At 42.4% G+C, this 20480-nt stretch overlaps 1 long non-coding RNA gene across 1 annotated transcript in view; it reads left to right on the top strand.

The window, feature by feature from the left end:
* Positions 1 to 19540, top strand: part of LOC146776004 (uncharacterized) — a 68500-nt gene extending 48960 nt beyond the window's left edge. The window contains exon 4 of the long non-coding RNA XR_014972180.1: positions 19127 to 19540. This is a non-coding gene — a long non-coding RNA (uncharacterized LOC146776004). The remainder of the gene's footprint in view (positions 1 to 19126) is intronic.
* The last annotated feature ends 940 nt before the right edge of the window (positions 19541 to 20480 follow it).

Raw genomic sequence — 20480 nt, 5'->3', positions numbered from 1 at the left:
AACGCCACCTGCAGACATCACCAACTCATCAGGACCACCAAAAGGACCGCCTTCAAGGACCGCCTAGACAACTACGCACACAACACCAAAGAGCTCTTCAGCATCATGAAAGAACTCTCGAACGCCAGCTCCAACACCAACGACATCCCACCATCACAAGACCTGTGCGACTCACTGGCCACCTTCTTTCACCGCAAGATCACCAACATCCACGACAGCTTCAATTCTGACACCCCCACTCCCACCGCCGAGACCACCACCCCTTCGACCTCCATCCACACCAGTCGCCTGACCACCTGGTCCTACGTCAGCGACAAAGACACCATCAAGACCATGAACTCCATCCACTTCGGATACCCATCTGACCCCTGCCCTCACCACGTTTTCAACACAGCCAGCACAGTCATCGCACCCCATCTCCGGAAAACAATCAACACCTCCTTCGAGACAGCAACCTTCCCGACTAGCTGGAAACACGCCGAGATCAACGCCCTACTGAAGAAACCCAAGGTGGACCCCAAGGACCTCAAGAACTTCCGGCCCATCTCCCTGCTCCCTTTCCCGGCGAAAGTCACGGAGAAGATTGTCAACAGACAGCTGACCCGCTACCTTGAAGACAACAACATCCTGAACCCTTCCCAGTCAGGCTTCCGCAGCAACCACAGCACCGAGACCGCCCTCATCGCAGCCACTGATGACATCAGGATCTTGATGGACAAAGGAGAAACAGCATCCTCATCCTTCTAGACCTATCGGCAGCATTCGACACGGTCTGCCACCGCACCCTAACAGCACGCCTCCATGACGCCGGAATCCAAGAGAAGGCCCTGGCCTGGACCACATCCTTCCTCTCCGGCAGAACCCAGAGCGTCCGCCTCCCTCCCTTCCGATCCAAGACCACTGAGATCATCTGCAGTGTCCCACAGGGATCTTCCCTCAGCCCGACGCTGTTCAACATCTACATGGCACCACTCGCCAATGTCGCACGACAACACAACCTCAACATCATCTCCTATGCAGACGACACCCAGCTGATCATATCCCTCACCCAAGACCCCCCCCACCGCCAAAGCCAACCTCCACAGAGGAATGAAGGCCGTCGCCGATTGGATGAAGGACAGCAGGCTGAAGCTGAACTCAGACAAAACAGAGGTCCTCATCCTCGACCCCACCCCATCAGCCTGGGTCGACTCCTGGTGGCCAACATCGCTAGGAACAGCCCCGGAACCCACCAACCACGCACACACTCTGGGGATCATCCTCGACTCCGCCCTCTCCATGACCAAGCAAGTCAACGCCATCTCTGCGTCCTGCTTCAATACTCTCCGAATACTCCGCAGGATCTTCAAATGGATCCCCCCGACACGAGAAAAACCATCACCCAGGCCCTCGTCACCAGCCAACTGGACTACGGGAACGCCCTCTATGCAGGAACAACAAACTAGCTCCTCAGACGGCTGCAACGTATCCAGAACGCCTCGGCACGACTGATCCTCGACGTCCCCCATCGCAGCCACATCACACCCCACCTGAGAGGCCCCATCAACAAGAGATCATCTTCAAGCTCCTCATCCACGCACACAAAGCCCTATACAACACCGGACCAGCATACCTCAACGACTGACTCAGCTTCTATACCTCCACCTGCAGCCTCCCCTCTGCCAACCTTACCCTCGCCACGGTCCCTCGCATCCAGAAAACCACCGCCGGCGGCAGATCCTTCTTCTACCTCGCCGCCAAGACCTGAAACACTCTCCCTACCAACCTACGACAGACCCAGGACCTGCTGGCCTTCAGACGACTTCTCAAGACCTGGCTCTTCGATCAGTAGCCCCCCCCCAACACCTTGAGACCCTCACGCGTATATAGAGTGCTTTACAAATGCTTGATTGATTGATTGTAAATTCTGTCAAGATGGACTGAGTGCTTGCTGCCAGTATGCACCCTTTCAAAGCAAGGCCCGTGACTGTGCAACTGGGTAAGAGTCTCTGAGCTGGCTGCACATGAATACGTAAACGCCTGCGTAGGTGGCAAAAGCTTCCGCTGACTATTATTGGGAGGTGCAACATAGTAAAGATGAATATATTGCCTAAATTCCTCTATTTTTTTCGTGCCATTCCCCTCAGAATTCCAGTGTCTTTTTTTAAGCATGTAAACAGTGTTGTTGGAAGCTTTATCTGGAATTATCGGAGAGCAAGACGGGCGCTCAGATACATCAAGCTGTCTTTTAAGCAGGGAGGTTTCAAACTACCAGACTTTAGAACTTACTTCTGGGCCGCCTTTATTAGCCGAATTCAGTCTTTAATAAAGGGACCTGAGGGAAGGAAACTTTGGTTATCGTACCAGTTGGCACATGGTTCAAATACTGGCTTCTTGCTACAGTCTATGTCAGATCCCAACTACTACAAAAGAGTCCGATTTAAGACTATTCGACATATCTTCCATATCTGACAAGACATCTGTAAAAAGTTTAATCTTCCTGATTGGCACAAATTCACTTATCTTTGGGATAATCCGAAGCTTCCTGATATTTTTTCGGATTCAGTTACGCAATTTTGGCAACAACAGGGAATTATAATGTTGGGGCAGCTCTATGATGAACACGGTTTCAAGTCTTTTCAGTCATTATTAATGGAATATGGGCTCACGTATAATTCATTTTTCAAATCTTTACAAATTAGGAATTTTTTTATGCAAGAGAAAGGATTGCTGGCTCTCCCTTTAACAACAGAAGTCCTTCGTGTAATTTTTAAGAATGGTAATCGTGGTCTTATAGGGAGAGCTTTTTGCTGCTTTATGGATGAACTTGCCGATGATATGTTACAGGTTACAGCTAAATTGAATACCTTGTTCGGTATAGAGGTGACTTCCGGTGAGGTTTCAAACTACAACAGCACTGCATTTTATTTATGCTGTACTATACTCCAAATGTGATTTCTAAATGGGCTGTCTCAAGTAATTCTATTAAATCTTATTGCCCCAAGTGTAACGAATTTGCTGCAGATTTACGACATATGTTTGTTACATGCCCTAAGCTCGCCGAATTTTGGTGTAGGATTGCCCAGGAACTGAGTAAGTTAACTGGTAAAACAACGGTCTTATCAGAGAAGGAAATCCTATTAGGGCTACTATTGGATACCGGTAATGTGTCAAATTCTTTTGTGTCAATTTTTATGGCATGTGCTCGTCTGACTATTGCCAGGGTATGGATAGAAAAATCCAGCCCCACTATTACTGAATTTTGGTTGTTATTGAGGGGGGTCTACAAAATGGAATTAGCATTGGCAAAAGCAAGGGGATTGAGATCTTGGGTTAAATTTGGACGGCTTTGGTCTAGCCTTCAGTGGGATTAAAAGTACTTTTGTAATTATTGCCGAAACTTGACATGGTATGATTTGATATGACATTTATATAAGTGTTTAGTGCATTTATCCATCTGTATTTATTTACTTATTTGTAATTGTATTTAATGTAATAGAAGAATGTCTTCTTGATTTGTATTCTTTTGTTTGTGGAAGACAAAATGATATGCATCCTTTTTTGTTCTGTGACTGTGACCAATAAAGTTAAATATGAATTCCCAAAAAAAAAAAGAATACGTAAACGCACAAGTGTACATAGGTATGTTAGCTGAGCATGTGAAAGTACTGTGAAGTCGAGCCCATTATCTGCGCACAGGTAGCCCCTTGCAGAAGGGATCCTTTAGGGATTGGTGCTGAACTGGTGTATGGGCATTCATAGTGTAAGCCTGTAGTGCTTAACTGGATAGATTGGGTGCGTTAATGAATTATACATACATTACGGGTGAAATGTTACAGTGAGTGAGACTCAGATAGTGACACTCAATCACAGTAAGACTCTAAAACCAGGGGGTTTAAAAACAAAAAATCCAGGGGTTTAAATGGGTGAAACACGATTTCCTAAAGATAGTAAAAGCCTAGACCACAGTATTGTAAAAAAAGGAAAACAGAAGAGCAGTAGATACAACCATCTTTGCAGGCCCTGAGGGCCTTGTAGAGTCTGACGATTTCAGATTGTTTATTTTATTTCAGCATGTAGATGGAGGTGGCAAGGAATTCTGCTCTATTGGCTGCACAAGACACTCCTATTGTATAATTCCATGTGGTGTTTAGCTCAAAAGTGACCTTTGAATGACCTTTGACATTGGGCCGAAGTAAAGAAACACATTCTGCCATATCGTACATCAATTAGAGTAATTTTCTGTGTTATGTGTGTTAATGCTAATATGAACAAGCCAATTGATCTGGTATTGACTGCCAGGCTTTTTTGTTCGTCAATGCTTTTGTTTTTTCATGTTTTTGCAAAGCTTTGTTGTTGGGGAGGGTGTCTGAACTTCAACAATCTAAAAAAAAAAACATTGAGCTGAAAACAAGATTTTTATTAGGTCTCAACAAGCATACATTCAATCAATCAATCATTTGTAGAGCGCACTACTAACGCGCGAGGGTCTCAAGGCGCTGGGAGGGGGGGGGGGGGGCGCAACTGGTCGAACAGCCAGGTCTTGAGTTGCCATAGTAGTGCATGCATTGAAGGGAACTGCTTTGTGGATGTGCCCTTTCAAAAAGGTTATTCACTCACAGTTTAGTGCTCTGAAGTGGCCCATGCGACGCGCTACATGCTGCAGTGTGCAGAACAAAAATGCAAATGACACAATAACAAATTAACTTATCAAGAGGACTGTCTGGAAGCCCCTATAAGTAGGTCTACTAGACAAGTATATAATTTTAGTGACATCAGAAGGTCTTGGCTAACTCTAAACCTAAAAGAAACGCAAAGAGATAAATACTAAAAAAAAATCTGTTCATATTTCTGAAATACGCTTGTTTTGTCTTGATTATTCCCCCAGGAAAGGCAGTTTTTAAATTGGTTGTTGATGAAAACATGGAATAGTTTGTTTTCTTGTAGAGGTAGTGGTCTAGGCCATATTTATGTACCACCGAAATATTTTGGTTATATGTTCGCAGTTCTGCAAAATACATCCTTTTGACCTCCTTGGTTCCTCTCCCGAGTTTCAACAGATTTATAAGAACAAGCGGTAAACTAATATAACTCGACCACCACATGCAATATAATCAAGAATAACGATTTTCCATTTAAACGTGGATCATTCGTAGATTAAACATTACTAGTGCAATAGCCTCATGAGGTTCGAATTCCTTTTTTTAAAAACTTTTATGTAAAGGTTTTTAATATTATTTTAATTCTGTTAACCAGAGACAATTCTCACTTCTTCCTATCTGCAAGAGATGATGCTTGATTCAATTACATGACGTGCATTTTGACTACTACGTCTACTTTGCTTAAAAGCTAGAAAAAGGCAATAATACCAAACATAAATATTCTGACGAATGCCACGTGACCGCTACACTTCTTATCTGTGAGATTTGAAGAACCTAAAAATGAAAGGGGGTGCGGTACAAATGTGGTGCTTCTTTGCGAACCGATAACCTTGCAGCTTTTCCCGCACAGCGTGAAAAAAGAGGATGTATTTATGAAATAATCGGTGCATAAGTGCAATCAGGTCACCCTGCAATAGGCAGCGTGCGGGAGGGGCTGGATTCAAACGAGGGAAACTCATTTCATCACAGTTAATGGCAAGGCAAGGAGCGACTTTCTTTGGAGCGGAGCTGTTGTGACAAAGACCGCGGCGCCGGTGTGTCATGCACCATTTGCCGTTGCACTAGCGCGCGCTCCAAGAGCTGTGAAGCTATTATTGTAATGCGAAAAAAAAGGAAGAAAGACATACTCCCTTCTGGTCACTGGAAGGGCAAACGAGGTACATTGGTTTTTCTTTTCAACAGTATTTGTTTCTCATGCAGGGAGGTTTGCAGATTCCCTCAGGCAATGCACCGCTGGGAGACAGGAGGTCTTGGTGCCCTTAAAAACAACCCTTCTCTGCACTGTTTACCTTTCTGCGTGACTTTGCTGTCTGAGAACGAGGACATTTTCGTTGAGATAAAAAAAATACTTTTGTTATGCGTCTGTTCTTATGTCTTATTTCAGCCGATCCTTGAATCAAGATATTCTCCTTTTGTTTTTAAAATAAAAAATCATTAAAATCAGCCCAAAACCCGCGTCTTCCCAAAGATCAAATATATGTACTGCCTGACAACTATATTCATGTATTTTTAACAAACACATTGTCCTGTTTAGTCTTTTGAGGTAGTTTATCCCTTCTTGCATAAGAACATATGCTTTTTAAATCGCAGACATCCAATTATAAATCAAATCATAATTAAATTGCTCTTCCTGCAAATATAACTCTAAAATATTGTAAATTGCCTCTCACATCAACCCCCCGCCCATCACTGCTGTCTTGTTCTTCAATGCTTTATGGATAAAGCAAGATAACAGACACTCAGGCCTGCAGCAGAATCCAAGGACTGCTAAAGTGTGAAGAACAGGAGTGACATTCGAGCCTTCAATAAATCACTGTAAAAATGTTTATGAACCCTGCAATTTACAGTCTTTTAAATGCAAATGGAAAGGGGCATCATTGAAAGTATAAAGGAGATTCGCGCTGGCCTGGAGGGATTGTACAGTCATGCAGTAAACTCTTGAAACTGGGCAGCTTTAAATGGGATTATTTCAAAATGGTTTCGCCTTCTTGATTTCTATGGCAGCTTTGTTAATTTATGAGAGAGAGAGAGAGAGAGAGAGAGATCTGTGACATCTTAAGTAAAGTGTGTGTGTCAGTGGGCGCTTAGGAAACTCGCACTAGTTTTTGTGTAAGTATAGTTTCCATTGTCTACTGAGCTGCAAAATGTTCTAGCTTCAGTGCGGCCAGGGATTTTCCAGGGCATGTTTAGAATACTCCATGTCTTATTCTCAGTAAACGGATTTTTTTTTTAGTAAACTCATATAAGGACTATAGAGAGCTTTCTTGGGGTCAACACCTGAAATTATGGGAGTGGAAATACCTAGTAAAATTTTTCAGGCTATAAAAACACACCTGGTATAACAGGGAGAATTGACTGAGAAGTATGGGACTGGGACTCAAGGATCACTGCCAACATCCCTCCCACAGCACCAAGGGAGAATGGCATGTTCCTAGCTACAGCCCCAAAGCCGGAACAAACACTCTCCCTATTCCTTGGCTTGCAATGTAACCCACTCTGACCGCAGCCGTCAAATTTACCACCTGATCACATAAATGTAAACAGAAATGGATTCCATATCACTGAATACCTGTGGGAAAGGACCTAGGGCCTGCGTTAGAGTTCAGTGGATGGCATTCTCCATCACAAATGTGACAGATATCCCGTCTGCTGCATTTACAAATGCAATAGGATATAATGCACCCGAGTAACATCAGTCAGAATATCCGTCACGTTTTTGACAGACTTTCCCACCTGCTGAACTCTAATTCAGGTCCCTAGTCTCTGTGGGTCGAACTGAGTATTCCCCATTGTGAGGACTTCCACTTCAAATGGCCAGATCTCGGTGGGGAGATGCTAATTCCAGCCCTAACATCTTCCCACCTTAAATCTATTGAACATAGTATGTTGACCTAAATGTGAACGACGGCTGTGTTGGAAAATGGCTATCCTGGAAAAAAGCTATTAAAAACTAACAATAATTTATTTTTCCAATGTGTATAGATTTCCAATAGATAGTCTAGCTAGCTACTTAGCTACTTATGTTTTCAAGTCGACGTTCAGTTGTTGTCGTTTGGAACTGTTGCAAGTCAGAATAAAATATGTATGTGTGTGCATTTGTATGTGCAAGGGGGTAATGATGTCACTAGAGGTGGAATACATGAACACGAGGTGAAGGGAAATTAAGTATTAATCCGTAATCACATAAGTGCTCTTGAAAATGCCTGTGATTTTATTCCTTCTCAGGAGGCTGTACTTCTCTTCTCATCCCTGACTGTCCCACTATGACCATTTCCATTTTAAATCCACCAACATGGTCCAAGAATGCATTAAACTCTTTAATGTCGTCATCACTTTTGGAAGTCATTGCTTTCAATCTTTCTCCAAATTCTTTATTGCAGATGGTCTAGAAAGCCCTGCTAAAGTGTACTAACAGGCTAACTGCCAGAAATAGATCAACTTACTTGTATTTGAATTTTCTAGTGCCGGAATGATTGCTGTAAGTTTTTACACTGCAAAGTATTAGTGGGTTTTAACGCTGTTGCTTGATCCTTTTGAGCCATAAATGTATGTGTGAGAGCATAACATGACAGTGAACATTAACACCTCCTGTGTGGGATCACTAAGCCGCCACAAATTTCTTACCACCCAGCGTTTCCCCAGGTCTCACTATAAAAATGGTACCTTGCTTGTGTGGGTGGGCCAAGTACCCGCGACAGTCAGGGGCCAACAGCGTGTTGTGCATACATTAAAATTACCTATCACAAAACGACCTGGTTTTGCAAGGGAGGTCACCTGGGTTTTTTGCCCCGGGCTCGGCAGTTATCTGGGGAAACCTACCAAACCCATACATTTATGAAAACTTGATACTCGGGGGAGTCCAGGAATGTGTAGCTTGAGTGGATTCCCCAACATTTTCCTACCCAGAATCCCCTGCAAACCTCAAATTTAGCTGAACAAAATGAAATTTTCCTCACATACCGGTGTGGGATCACCATACCGGCAAAAATGTCCTACCACGCAATCTTCCCCTTGGTCTCCAGATGAAAATTATACCTCACTTGTGTGGGTGTCCAATGCAGAATCGCCTAAACTTTAAAACACATATAGTGCTTGGGGTTTGCTGTGCTATCCCTTCAATTCCTATATTTTTGGCCCTTCCCAGTCGCTGGCCCTTGGCCCACCCACACAAGTGAGGTATCATTTTACTCAGAAGACTGAGGGGAAAGCTGAGTGGTAGGACACTTGTGCCAGCATGATTATCCCAGACAGAAATGTGAGGAAAAGTTGATTTTTTTTTTTTAGCTAAATTTGTGGTTTGTAGGGGATTCTTGGTAGGAAACAGTTGGGGGAATCCGTGCAATGCATACCTCACTGGACTCCCCTGGGTGTCTAGTTTTCAGAAACGTCTAAGTTTGGTACGCTTCCGTAGATGGCTGCCGAGCCCGGGACCAAAACCGCAGGTGCCCCCCTTGCAAAACCAGGTTGTTGTGAGATTGGTAATTTTGGTGTCTCCACAATATGTTTTCGGTCCTTCCCTGTCGTGGGTACTTGGCCCACCCTCACAAGTAAGGTATCTTTTTATCGGGCGACTTAGGGAAACACAGAATAGTAGAGCAAGTGGTATTACTAAATGACTTTCTTTGCATTTCTGCCTGCCAAATGTAAGATGATTTTTAAAAAAAGACGTCAATTTGACAAATGACCTATAATTCACATTCTTGTACGGGTACTCACAATTTTGGAGATGTGCAAATAACCAATGCTTCTAAGCTCTATATTTTGTTCAAATTTCGGAAATATATAGGTTTCCTTGCTACCTATTTTTCACTCTTTATATTTTACCAAATTAATTGCTACATACCAGGTACACAATAAAAAACCATTGCAAGATGCAGCTCAGTTATTGGCTCTGGGTTACTTGGGTTCTTGCTGAACCTACAAATCCTTTATATACCCACAATTAGGAGGGTCCAGAGGATGTAGCAATATATTGCTTTAAAGAATCTGTCATACTTAAAAGAAGCTACAAGTGAAAACGTTGGCACAAATTGCTGTTTTTTTCAACTCAATTTCAATATTTTCTTATTTTCAACTGTTAGTTTCTATAAAAAAAACCTTGAAGGATCTACAAAAATGACCTTTTCTGAATTTAGAATTTTGTCTACTTTTCAGAAATGTATACCTTTCTGGGATCCATTATTGCTTCCATACCTATTTCTACCACTAACTGAAAGGAGGTTGAAAGCACAAAAAATAGCAAAAATGTGCTATGTCCCAGTAAAATGCCAAAACTGTGTAAGGAATTTTGGTTTTCTGTCACAATTCTGCCTGTTCCTAGAAGCTGAGAAGAGGGTGATTTCAGCACCACAATCCCTTTGTTGATGTCATTTGCAGGTAAAAAAAACAGATGCTTTCTTCTGCAGCACTTGTTTCTCATTTTAAAAAAACAAAAACAAACGTAGCTGTATTTTGGCTAATTTCTAGGTCCCCTCCAGTGGAATCCACAAACCCTGGCTACCTTTAGAATCCTTGGGGTGTTGGGAAAAAAAGGACATAAAGTTGACATGGATACCTTATGTGGACAAACAGTTACAGGGTCCTAAGCACAAACTACCCAAAATAGCCAAAAAAAGGCTTAGCAAGGAGGGGAGGCCTAGCATTGAAAGGGTTAATATTAATAACATGCATTCTTCTTCTCCTTCTCCTTCTTCTTAATAATAATAATAATAATAATAATGAAAACCCAGGTGTACCTAATCAGAATATTGCAAGTCACATGGGGGGTTCCATTACCATACAGAGGCATGACACTGCAGTCTCAGTTGCATCATAGAGTCATGGTACTCTGTGGTGATCTGTAGTGTGCTTATTATGTACGTTTGGAGGTATCCTTCCACAGTCGTCACAATCCTTGTCACGGTGAACCCTAAAGTCACTTAATGAACCTAAGCTCAACACCCTTATAGCTATGGCATCGCACAGACAGGCTTAATCTATACCAATGTGTTAAATATTTATGCAGTACTAAAACAGTAAATCACAGTGGATCACCAGTAGGTTGACGCCCCATGCCTTAAGGGCCACTGGAGCTAGAGTCAGTATCAAAATTAATCTCCTGTCCCAATGCAATCACCACCATCAACCACTGCCACCAACTGTGTCGCCCATGTAATAACTTTGGTAAGGGCTGGCCTTTGGTGACAGCTGTGAGAAATTGGGTTGTTGATAGAGGGGTGTGTGAGCCTTTCTCAAGCAAAAGCCACAATCCTTCTCAGTGTAAACCACGAAAGTCACTTGACACAAAAGCTATCAAGCTTAATTTAGAGACAATGTGTAAAGTATTTATGCAGCACACAAAGAGTAATAAAGGGAAAACACAACACAAGAATAATCTCACACAAATTTCAAAAAGCCAATCAGAGGAACCATAGTGGTGCAATTTTAGAGATCTAAGGTACGTATAGTACCTAAAAGTACAAAGCACCCCTTTTCAAGCGATAATCTGGGTGAAGGACCTCTTCTGTCATGTGTTCAAGTGTCCATTCTTTTAAATTAAATCTGATGAGAAATTGGATTTCTGACATACGTTAAGCAATGTCTGACATAGCTTATGTGCATCAAGGTATGCGTCCCAGACATTTCTTAGTGAATATATAAGCAAAAGAACGTAAATTCTCACTATATTATTTTGGTTATATGTCTGTATTTGTTTTTATTTAACCATGGCTTGTTGAAGGGTAGACATTTGACCCAGATGAACGTCGCATTAGATAGTGTATCTATGTCATTAATTAAAGAACTTGGCACTATCACAGTTCCTATAAAGATACGGTCAGGTGACATCTGCATATAAATGCTGACATGACAATGACTCTGCATATGGCAACGTCCATTGTCTAAGTTAATAAACATGTTGGATAGGGTGGGTCGTATTGTGACCACAGAGAATTGTTTTCTTGAATGTTTAGATTCCGTATAATGGGGGATTACCATAATGTAGTTGGATATATTTTAAAGATTTTGAGATCTTAAGAATGAGGTATTGAAGGACTAATTCATTATCAATATCAAATATGGAAGACTGAATTTGGAGATATCTGTATTGTGACTTTTCTTTGATTGATCATCATAAGGTAGAAAATGAAATGAGGTGGTGTTCTTTATCCCTGAAAAAGCAACATATGTTGGCTGTTAAACTTAATGTGGAATTTTGAGACTGTCTGTACCATTGGAAATGGATGCTCATCTTGCCTTGGAAATTTGAGACAATTAACATTACTTGAAATATTGACATTTTGGGGAAGAAGACTCATCTAAGTTTGAATAAGAGACTTGACATTTGGAATTTATTTGAAGAGGGTATTTTCTCAGAATCTACAATCCTATGAACATATACAAATTACTGATTTGGTGATCAGTAATCTGAGAAAACAGCACCGGTCAAGTTTCCTGTTACCCATAACTAGGAAGTTCTGTAAGTTATGGAAGATTGTGACCTCCATGGACCAAGATGGGGTTGGGTCCTAGATAAGATGGAGTAACCTTAGGGACTTTACGTCATAGGGGTGGCATATGTATTAAAAAGGTAGTTTTAGGCTTGGTGAGAGGTTTACTTTACCAGGTCAAATTGGCAATTTAAAACTTCCCACACAAGCTGCAATGGCAGACACTAGACATGTTTAAAAAGCTATTTAAGTGGATGGCTCAATAAGTGATGCAATCCCACTAGTAGCATTTAATTTACAGGCCCTAGGTTCATGTAGTACCACTTGACGAGGGACGTAAGTAAATTAAATGTGCCAAATGGGTGTGAGCCAATTTAGCTATGTTTAAAGGAGGAAGCACAGTCACTTTAACACTGGTTAGAAGTGGAAAACTGCACAGAGTCCTAAAGCCAACAAAACAAATTTAATCAAAACCAGGAGTAGTGAAGGCCAATATGGTTGGGGATGAACATGCAGAATGGACCAGGTCCATGATGATTTACCTCTAGCCTAAAACCAGGATAAACGTATCCATACCTTGATGAGCTTCCCTGCTCAGGTAATAGAAGATGGACATTGGCTTTCTACTGCAGAAGCCCGTTCCAGTTCTATGCCCGTATGAACTCAGATGGATCCCTCTGTTTACACTGTTCCGAGCCACTGGACTGACCCATGGGGAACCCTTTGCCGAATTTGCAGGCCCCTTTTGTGCAGCTCATAACCTTAACTTGCTCACAGATGCAGCCCAGTAGGTGGACATGCCTACCATGGCCAAAAAAGTGATGTGGCCCATTCCATCCCTTGGATCAGACTTCTGTCCTCAACCCAAGGAAAACTCTGCTTACAAGAGCCAGGCCACTGGCCATTCACCGCCAGGTGAAAGCTCCAAGCAGGGACCTTAGGCAGGCCTCACTTCCAGCCTTGGGCTCCCAAGGGATCTCTGTCCTCCGAGGTTTCTAACAGTGGAGGCAACAGTCCCGTGTGTTAGGGAGACTACTTCTACTCTTCTTCTCACCAGCCATGGGGTGCTATCCTGTGACTGCCCTTTCAGTCCAGTGTCTGTACCCTGAGACTGAACACGTGACATGGTTGAGTCTTTCCTCCTTCTGCCCCTTGATCTGGGACTTGATACCCTCCATTGGGGAGTGGTACCCCCAGAAAACAGAGCTTTCAGGGCAACCTGGGCTGCCACCCCTCCTAGCTCTTCCACTACCGGTGGCAACTCCATTTCCCAGAATGTAGTCAATGAGAATTTGAGACTAACTATGTCCCTTATGACCCTTCTCTGGGCCCTCTGCCCACCCCATTCCAGGGATTCCAGAAAAAGTCCTGCCCTTGGGCCAGAGTTACCATTCTCACCTGACTGGTGTACTGGTCTGGGGAAAACAGCCTTTCTAATACAAAGGTCTAGCTAGAACCAGTATCCTTCAAAACAGTGACAGGCATCCCATTCACTGTGATCTGATGTAAGTGATGATTCCCACCTCAGGGATCAAAAGCCTACCCTCTTTGTCTATCTCTCATCTAAGGGAGACAAGGGCTACCATTGGCTCCAGGGACTACTTCCCACTAAGGACACAATGGCCACCCCTGTAGAGGTCCAACCAGTGCGTGGTTTCTTACGGCAGAGAGAGTCCCCGTGCTTGTGTCCTGACTGGGAACAATCAAACGTTTGGGGTTCGAAATAAGGCACCATGGGCCACCGCCCACCAAAACCTCCTTCCTATTTCTCACCCTGGGCATGGGAACCGTTTCCCTCCACTTTACTGTGGGACTTGTCTGTGTCTCCCTTGACTCCTCTCACTCTCCCGGGGGGAACCTGAACCACCCTTAGGGGTCTCTCCCCGGTACCTTTTTAGAAACTCTGGTACTAATCCAGAGTTTTGATTGCTTATCAAGCTCCCTATGGTTAGTGAGATTCCTATCAACCAGGTGTTCTTGCAGCTCTGTAAATCAGATATTTAACATGCTCTCTCAATATCAGATTAATCAACTCAGTAAAATCATCAACTTTGCTGCCCCTCACCCAAACATTCAGTGCCTTGCTGGAATAATTCAAGCTATCTACCCAAGACTGGTTTGGGAGTTTGTTACGTCCCTGTACCTGAGGTGGCACCTCTCAAGAGTCAGCCCAAACTTGGTTAGTAAAATGGTTTCACGGGAGCATACTTCTTTGCTCCCCCATCTCTAGTGTCTGAAGGATGTCCTATCCACTATGCAAGTGTTTCCACAAGCTTGCTCCTCAGCCCCCCATCTAGAACCTTGTGCATTCTGAGGGCTACCTCATATGCTGAAATCCTGTTATGTACATCATCCCCCGGCACATAGCTGGGCACCAAGTCTTGGGCATGCATTGCTGTTGTACCCTGCAGCTTGTTTTACTTTGATGTTCGGCTAGAAGATCTTTTTTCAGTCAAGTCACTCTCTGCCTCAGTCTTTCTCTCATCTGAAGACTTCTGGGCAGTGGCCTCCTGCATTTTTAGTTAGGTCAACTGCAGCTTGAATTCTCTTTCCGCCCTCCTGTTCAACAACTCCTTGAAGGACATGCCTTGGGAGGACACGCTGCTTCTGCCCTGGCAGGGAAAACCACTTATGTAGGCAAGTTCTCCTCCTCTGACTACTGAAGCTGAGGACCTGTGCTCAGGTTCTCCTCTTGACATTCCATACCCTCCTCCTCATTCTGGTCTTTGGGTTATGGCTAGCAACTAGTGGGCCTCCGTTGAGGCTCTAACAGCCTTCTTGAGCTACAGCTTCCAGGGAGCTCCTCTTTGCTGGAAGACCCCTCTCCTTACAGAATGCCCAAAGCTGCAGTGTAGCTTTCCATCGGTCTAAGCTTAAACGTCATCCTTGCTGGTAGGATCATAGGAAGTCGGGTATAATGAAGTGAATTTGGGAAAAGCAAAAGAGCCAATCGAGGAAAATTTTTAAATTGGTTGAATATGGTATAACATTATTTATACTGTGTTTTAGTGCTACAGAAAATCATTGTATGGTATTGCACAAACACAAGTACTGGATCCCACCGCTGAGCAGAAATGCCAGAAATAAGGTTGTTGGCTGAGGAGAGGGGGCGTGTGAGCCCTTCTCAAGCAACAGCCACAATCCTTGTCGGGGTGAACTACAAAAGTCAGTAAATAAACCTTTGTGTAACCCTCTAGCAGCTTGGCAAGAAAGAAGTCAGGCTTAACTTAGAGGCAATGTATAAAGTATTTATGCAGCACACAAACAATAATAAAGTGAAAACACAACACTAGAAATATCCCACACCAATGTGAAAAAAACTGAGTAAAATTAAATTAATTATTTGACACCAAAAACAACAAAAATCCAATGAGTAGAACTGCAGATATGTAATTTCCAAGATTTATGGTAAGTATTGCACCTAAAATCACAAAGTGCCACTTATGGTTGCCGCAATGGGGTATGGACAGAATACAGGGACCAGGTAAGTCCTGGTGAGAAAGTTACCTTCTTAATTTCAGCACGAAGTGTTCAGTTCACAGTGGATGAGGCTGCGTAGAGCAGGGAGTGTGTCACGGATGGTCACTACTGTAGTGCGAAGTGCAGGCCAGGCATCAAGGACGATTGTCGCTGTAGTGCAAATATCCTTTTGGGCGTCGTGGATGGTCATTGCTGGAGCATGGCATCGGCGGTCACCTCACGCTGTTGATGCTGTAGCACAAAATGCAGATCTCGTGTTGCTGTTCATCGCTGGAGGTCGCTGTAGCATAAAGAGCCGCATTCAACAGAGCTTTGTGTTGGCAGTGGGGTGCAAGATCTTAGCACAAACTAGCACATTCTCAGTTGCCAAGAGCCCAAAGTTCAGAATTACTCCTCTTATTCAAGTAGGAGCTAAAATGATGCTAGAAGATGACGTACTGAAGAATTCTTCTGAGGGTCTCATTTTTATACTTGGTGGGCCCTTTGAAGAGGAAGTAGCTTCTGGAATTTTTCCCCTACTGAGGTGTCTGGAATTTCTGCCTCCCTACCCTGGCCCCAGTTTGTCTAAGGGCCTAATAAGCTAGTGTGAAGTCCTTTGTTTTTGAGTTGAGCCAGTGCCTCTGAAGTGCAAGTGTGGTAGGTGAGCGCTCTGCCCCCCATCAAGCCAAGATAGCCCATCCTGCCAACACCTAGACCCTCTGTTGTGATACTGTCTGGAAGGAATACACAAAGGCCAACTGCCAAGTACACCTAGTCATGTGACTTAGGATACAGGCTGCAGGCACCGAATGGTTAGCACAAGAAAAAGCCAACTTTCTAAAAGGGGCATTTTCAGAATTGTGACTTAAAATCTGACTTTACCATTAAGGAGGATTTAAAATTACGATTCCTCAGACACCAAAGATGACATTCCTACCTGCTCCCAAACAAAATGTATCACTCATTAAATGAAATAATGAAAATCAATGTTATCCCATGGGAGAAGTAGGCCTTGCTATACTGGAAAATGAATTTGAGATTTTTTCACTACCAAGACATGTACAACATAAAAGTACATGTCAAAGTTTACATACAACTAACAATACCCTATGGGCTATTTAAGGCCTATCCTAGGGTGGCTCATTTGTATAAAAATGCAATGCTTAAGCCTGGCAAAAGGTGTATTTTAGTCTGAGTAGGAAACGGAGCAACTCCATTCCTGACACACAGTGCACTGCGTAATGTCCCTAAGGTTTCTTGTTATAACATAAAACGTTTTTAATCATTTGCATCAAAATATAAAAAACTTTATACACCAATATGATTTTGAGCAATTCTTCCTTTCATATTTGTGTTCCAAACAAATATATAAAGACATCAACTGTCTGCTCACTCGTAATGATGTCCAAGGTTCAAAGCTGAACACATCTACTGCATCAAACAATATGCATCAATCCCAAGTATTAACAATTTGTACAAAGCGGACCCCATGCATTTTGGGTTGAACCCTTCATCAGGGGAAAAATGATGATTCTTTCTGACATGATGAGAACTGTGGCCTCCTGCCGGAACATTAAAGAAAGAAAGAAAAAAACAGAGAACAACATCAAATCATTCTTGATCTGATACACAGTGTCATCGAAATGACATGCAATATCTGTGCTTTCAATCACTATCCACCAGTATAGTTGTGGAAAATTTGCTCCAGAAAAGTTAAAATGAAAATACATGCAGTATGAGTGAAGGTTCGGAATGTTTCAGATACTGTGGTCTATAGAAGTGATTTTGACCCACCTAAACCTATTAAACCAAAGTGACTTGCTCATGCACGCCGGGTGGCTGCATTAAACATGGTGCGACCTGCTCGTGTTGGATGAAAAATGTAGGAAAATAAATATAAGAGTGTACATGCATATTAGGAGTCTATACGTAATCTTGTCGTGTGAACTTGAGTTATTCGTTAATTCAATTACCTCCGGGCGTTAGTCTGGAAGAACCAAAAGGAACTTCCGGCTTCGTCAAGGAGCAGATCTATCAAAGCAAAAAAAAAAACGCAAACCATCACTTTGTGCACACCAACTAACGATTTAGAACGTGATAAAATGAGAAAGTGAAAATCTTACCTACGGCTGTGCCGTGATCAGCTTAATCTAAAAAATATACCAAATCCTAAGTTATCAACGACCCCGTTTCTAATCGAATTCGCATAGAATGCCCAATAAATACCAACTTGTGATGCGTCTTACCTTCGAAACTTGTACAAAAGTTTGCGTATATTGTCTACAACAAAAAAAATTCTCTAGTTAAATTCCGACGACCATTACTCCATCTGTGAAACAGTACATGCAAACTAACTCACCTGTGTCTGACATGAGACGTCATCCTTGGTCACCTGACTTCATCAGAACGTTATCCGTAACTACGCCTCAGCTACTTTTAAGGTTAAACGCTTGCTCTGTGCTGCTCTAGGTTCAAAAGAGCACTAACTTTATTGAAATCTAGGCTTACACGGTGATACGTACAGGGCTGGTGATCGTGTCTCATTCCAAAAAACATGTTTAATGCTACCAGAACAAACCCAAATGATAAGGGGAGTGTTTATTTATTTTAAAAATTCAAATAGTGACTGGCATAAAGTGTGACGGGCTTATTGAACAAGATTCTTTCGACAACATTAAACAAAAGTGCAAGAAAAGTTAAAGAAGGATGTGAACCAGTGGCTCCTGGTGATAGTGGATGCCAGCACAGATGTACACTCACATATCAAAAGTTAATACATAAGCTGTACCAAAGCATTAAAATGAGGTTTATAGATAATGGTCATTGAGACCCTTTGGTATGAGAGTTCCAAGGTAATTTATCCAGAAGGCTTCTCATTGGGCTAGTAAGGTATGAGTTTCTATGCAAGCACACTCAACTATTTTTTCTAGAATGATGAATCGAAGTTGTGGGATGGTGTGTGTTGTGTCTATCCAATGAGCGGCTAAACATGAGTTGCTGTTTTTGTTAAGTATCATACTCTTATGTTCAAACATTCTCGTTTTTATTTTATGAGAAGTTCTGCCAACATATGTTTATCCACACGGACAACATACAGCATATATCACTCCCTCTGTATGGCAGTCTGAGGTGTGTTTTAACCTGATGTTTTTGCTGGTGTGGGGATGATGAAAAATGTTACCAGTAATTTCATTCCCGCATTATCCACAATTCCAACATTTTCTCATGCCTTTGTGTTTGTGTGTTGATTGCACAAGTGTCGACTTCAAAAGTTGTTTTAAATTCTTTGACCGTGTGTTGGCAAAAAGAGGTTTATCTAGAAACACTCCTGTGAAATCAGTCTCCTGCTCCACAATTTCCCATCTCTTCATGATGACTTTTTTGATTGTACCAGCCTGCTGAGAATGTTTTAAAACAAATACTTCACGTTTTTTCGAGACTTTAGTGGTCTTTCGGAGTAGGTCTTCTCGTTTCTTATGGGAGACAATTTCTTTAGCAGCTTCTGATACCTCTGATGGGTATCCCCATTTCTGATACCTTTCTACTTGTTCTTTCATTAATTTATCATTTTCTGATACATTTGATGTAATTCTTTTGAAGCGTATCAAGGCACCGGTGCCGAAACCAATGCAGCACCTATCGCCGTTGCAAGAACCGACGCGTCGAGGGATCACGGCTGAAGAAACTGATGCAGAGAAGCTTGATGCCGCTGCATCGATCGCAACACATCTCGGATTTCCACGCATCATACCTGTGCGGCAAGTTTTCCTGATGCATCACCCGCAGACCAGAACTGTATCAGAATCGATGCATCACTTTTCCCTTCAGACCGGATTCGACGCATCACTTCTCCTGCGTGCAGCAGAACTGTTGCATCGCCTCCCCATGGTCTCAGCAATTGACGCATCTCTTTGTTTTTCTGCGCTTCCCATCTCTGTGGCTAGTTGGACTTGTGAATTGTGTCGCAACTACCTACAGGTACTTTGAGAGACATCACGCATCCATGGTTTTCTATGTGCCAAGTTGTTTGAAACCTTATTAAAGTCATATTCTGATTACGTGTTTGTTGGATTTTTGTCGTTTTGGTCTTGTTAAGTTTACATAAAGATACTTTATTTTTCTAAACTGGTGTGGTGTCCATTTGTGGTGTTATCACTGTATTACTGTGTGTTTTGAGTACAAATACTTTACACATTGCCTTTGGGATAAGTCTGTCTGCTCGTGCCAAGCTACCCAGGAGGTGAGCATAGGTTATCTAAAGTTGTTTCCCTCTTACCCTGATTAGAAGCAAGGGTCCCTATTTGGACAAAGGTGTCTCTGCCAACTAGATATCCCCATTTCTAACAGTGAACTATACTTTATCTTTGTGAATGTAGTGAGAGAAATATGTGGAATAGCATAGGAGCAGCAGTCCTTTTGGGTTGTCCATTATTATTATTCTGTGTCCGTTATATTTTTATTACATAATTATTTATGGTGGTACAATTTCTACATTTGTTCTTGTGCATATTTGACACAGTTTTCACGCAGTATTATGAATTTCACTTTTCTGGGAGTATTTTTCCCATGTGGAAAAATGTACACCATTAGACCAATTAACAAGCAAAAGAAACAACAACATGCTAGCCCGTGTTAACTTCATCTGAGCTTCTTAATTGGCTGCTTGCAGTTTTAGTCAGTTACATTTCGAATAAAACAGAACAAGTGCTATATTGCTTGTCTCAAAAACATTAGGGCCGGGCAAAACTTAAATAAGCCCAGTGTAATTTGCATAGTTTTGGGAATTTGCATAGTTTTTAGAACTTTGCTTTACACTTTTTAGGTGAAATTAAGGAAATTACACAACAGGATTTTTTTTTCCATAAATCTCTTTATTTGTATATGCCAAATACATATAAATGTCAAAACTACAACTTTCAGTCTCATAAAACAGTCATCTCGGACAGAATCCCAA

This window comes from Triturus cristatus, chromosome 12, assembly GCF_964204655.1.
Source record: "Triturus cristatus chromosome 12, aTriCri1.1, whole genome shotgun sequence".
Classification (NCBI taxonomy): domain Eukaryota; kingdom Metazoa; phylum Chordata; class Amphibia; order Caudata; family Salamandridae; genus Triturus; species Triturus cristatus.
This window is presented reverse-complemented; position numbering and strand designations above follow the sequence as displayed.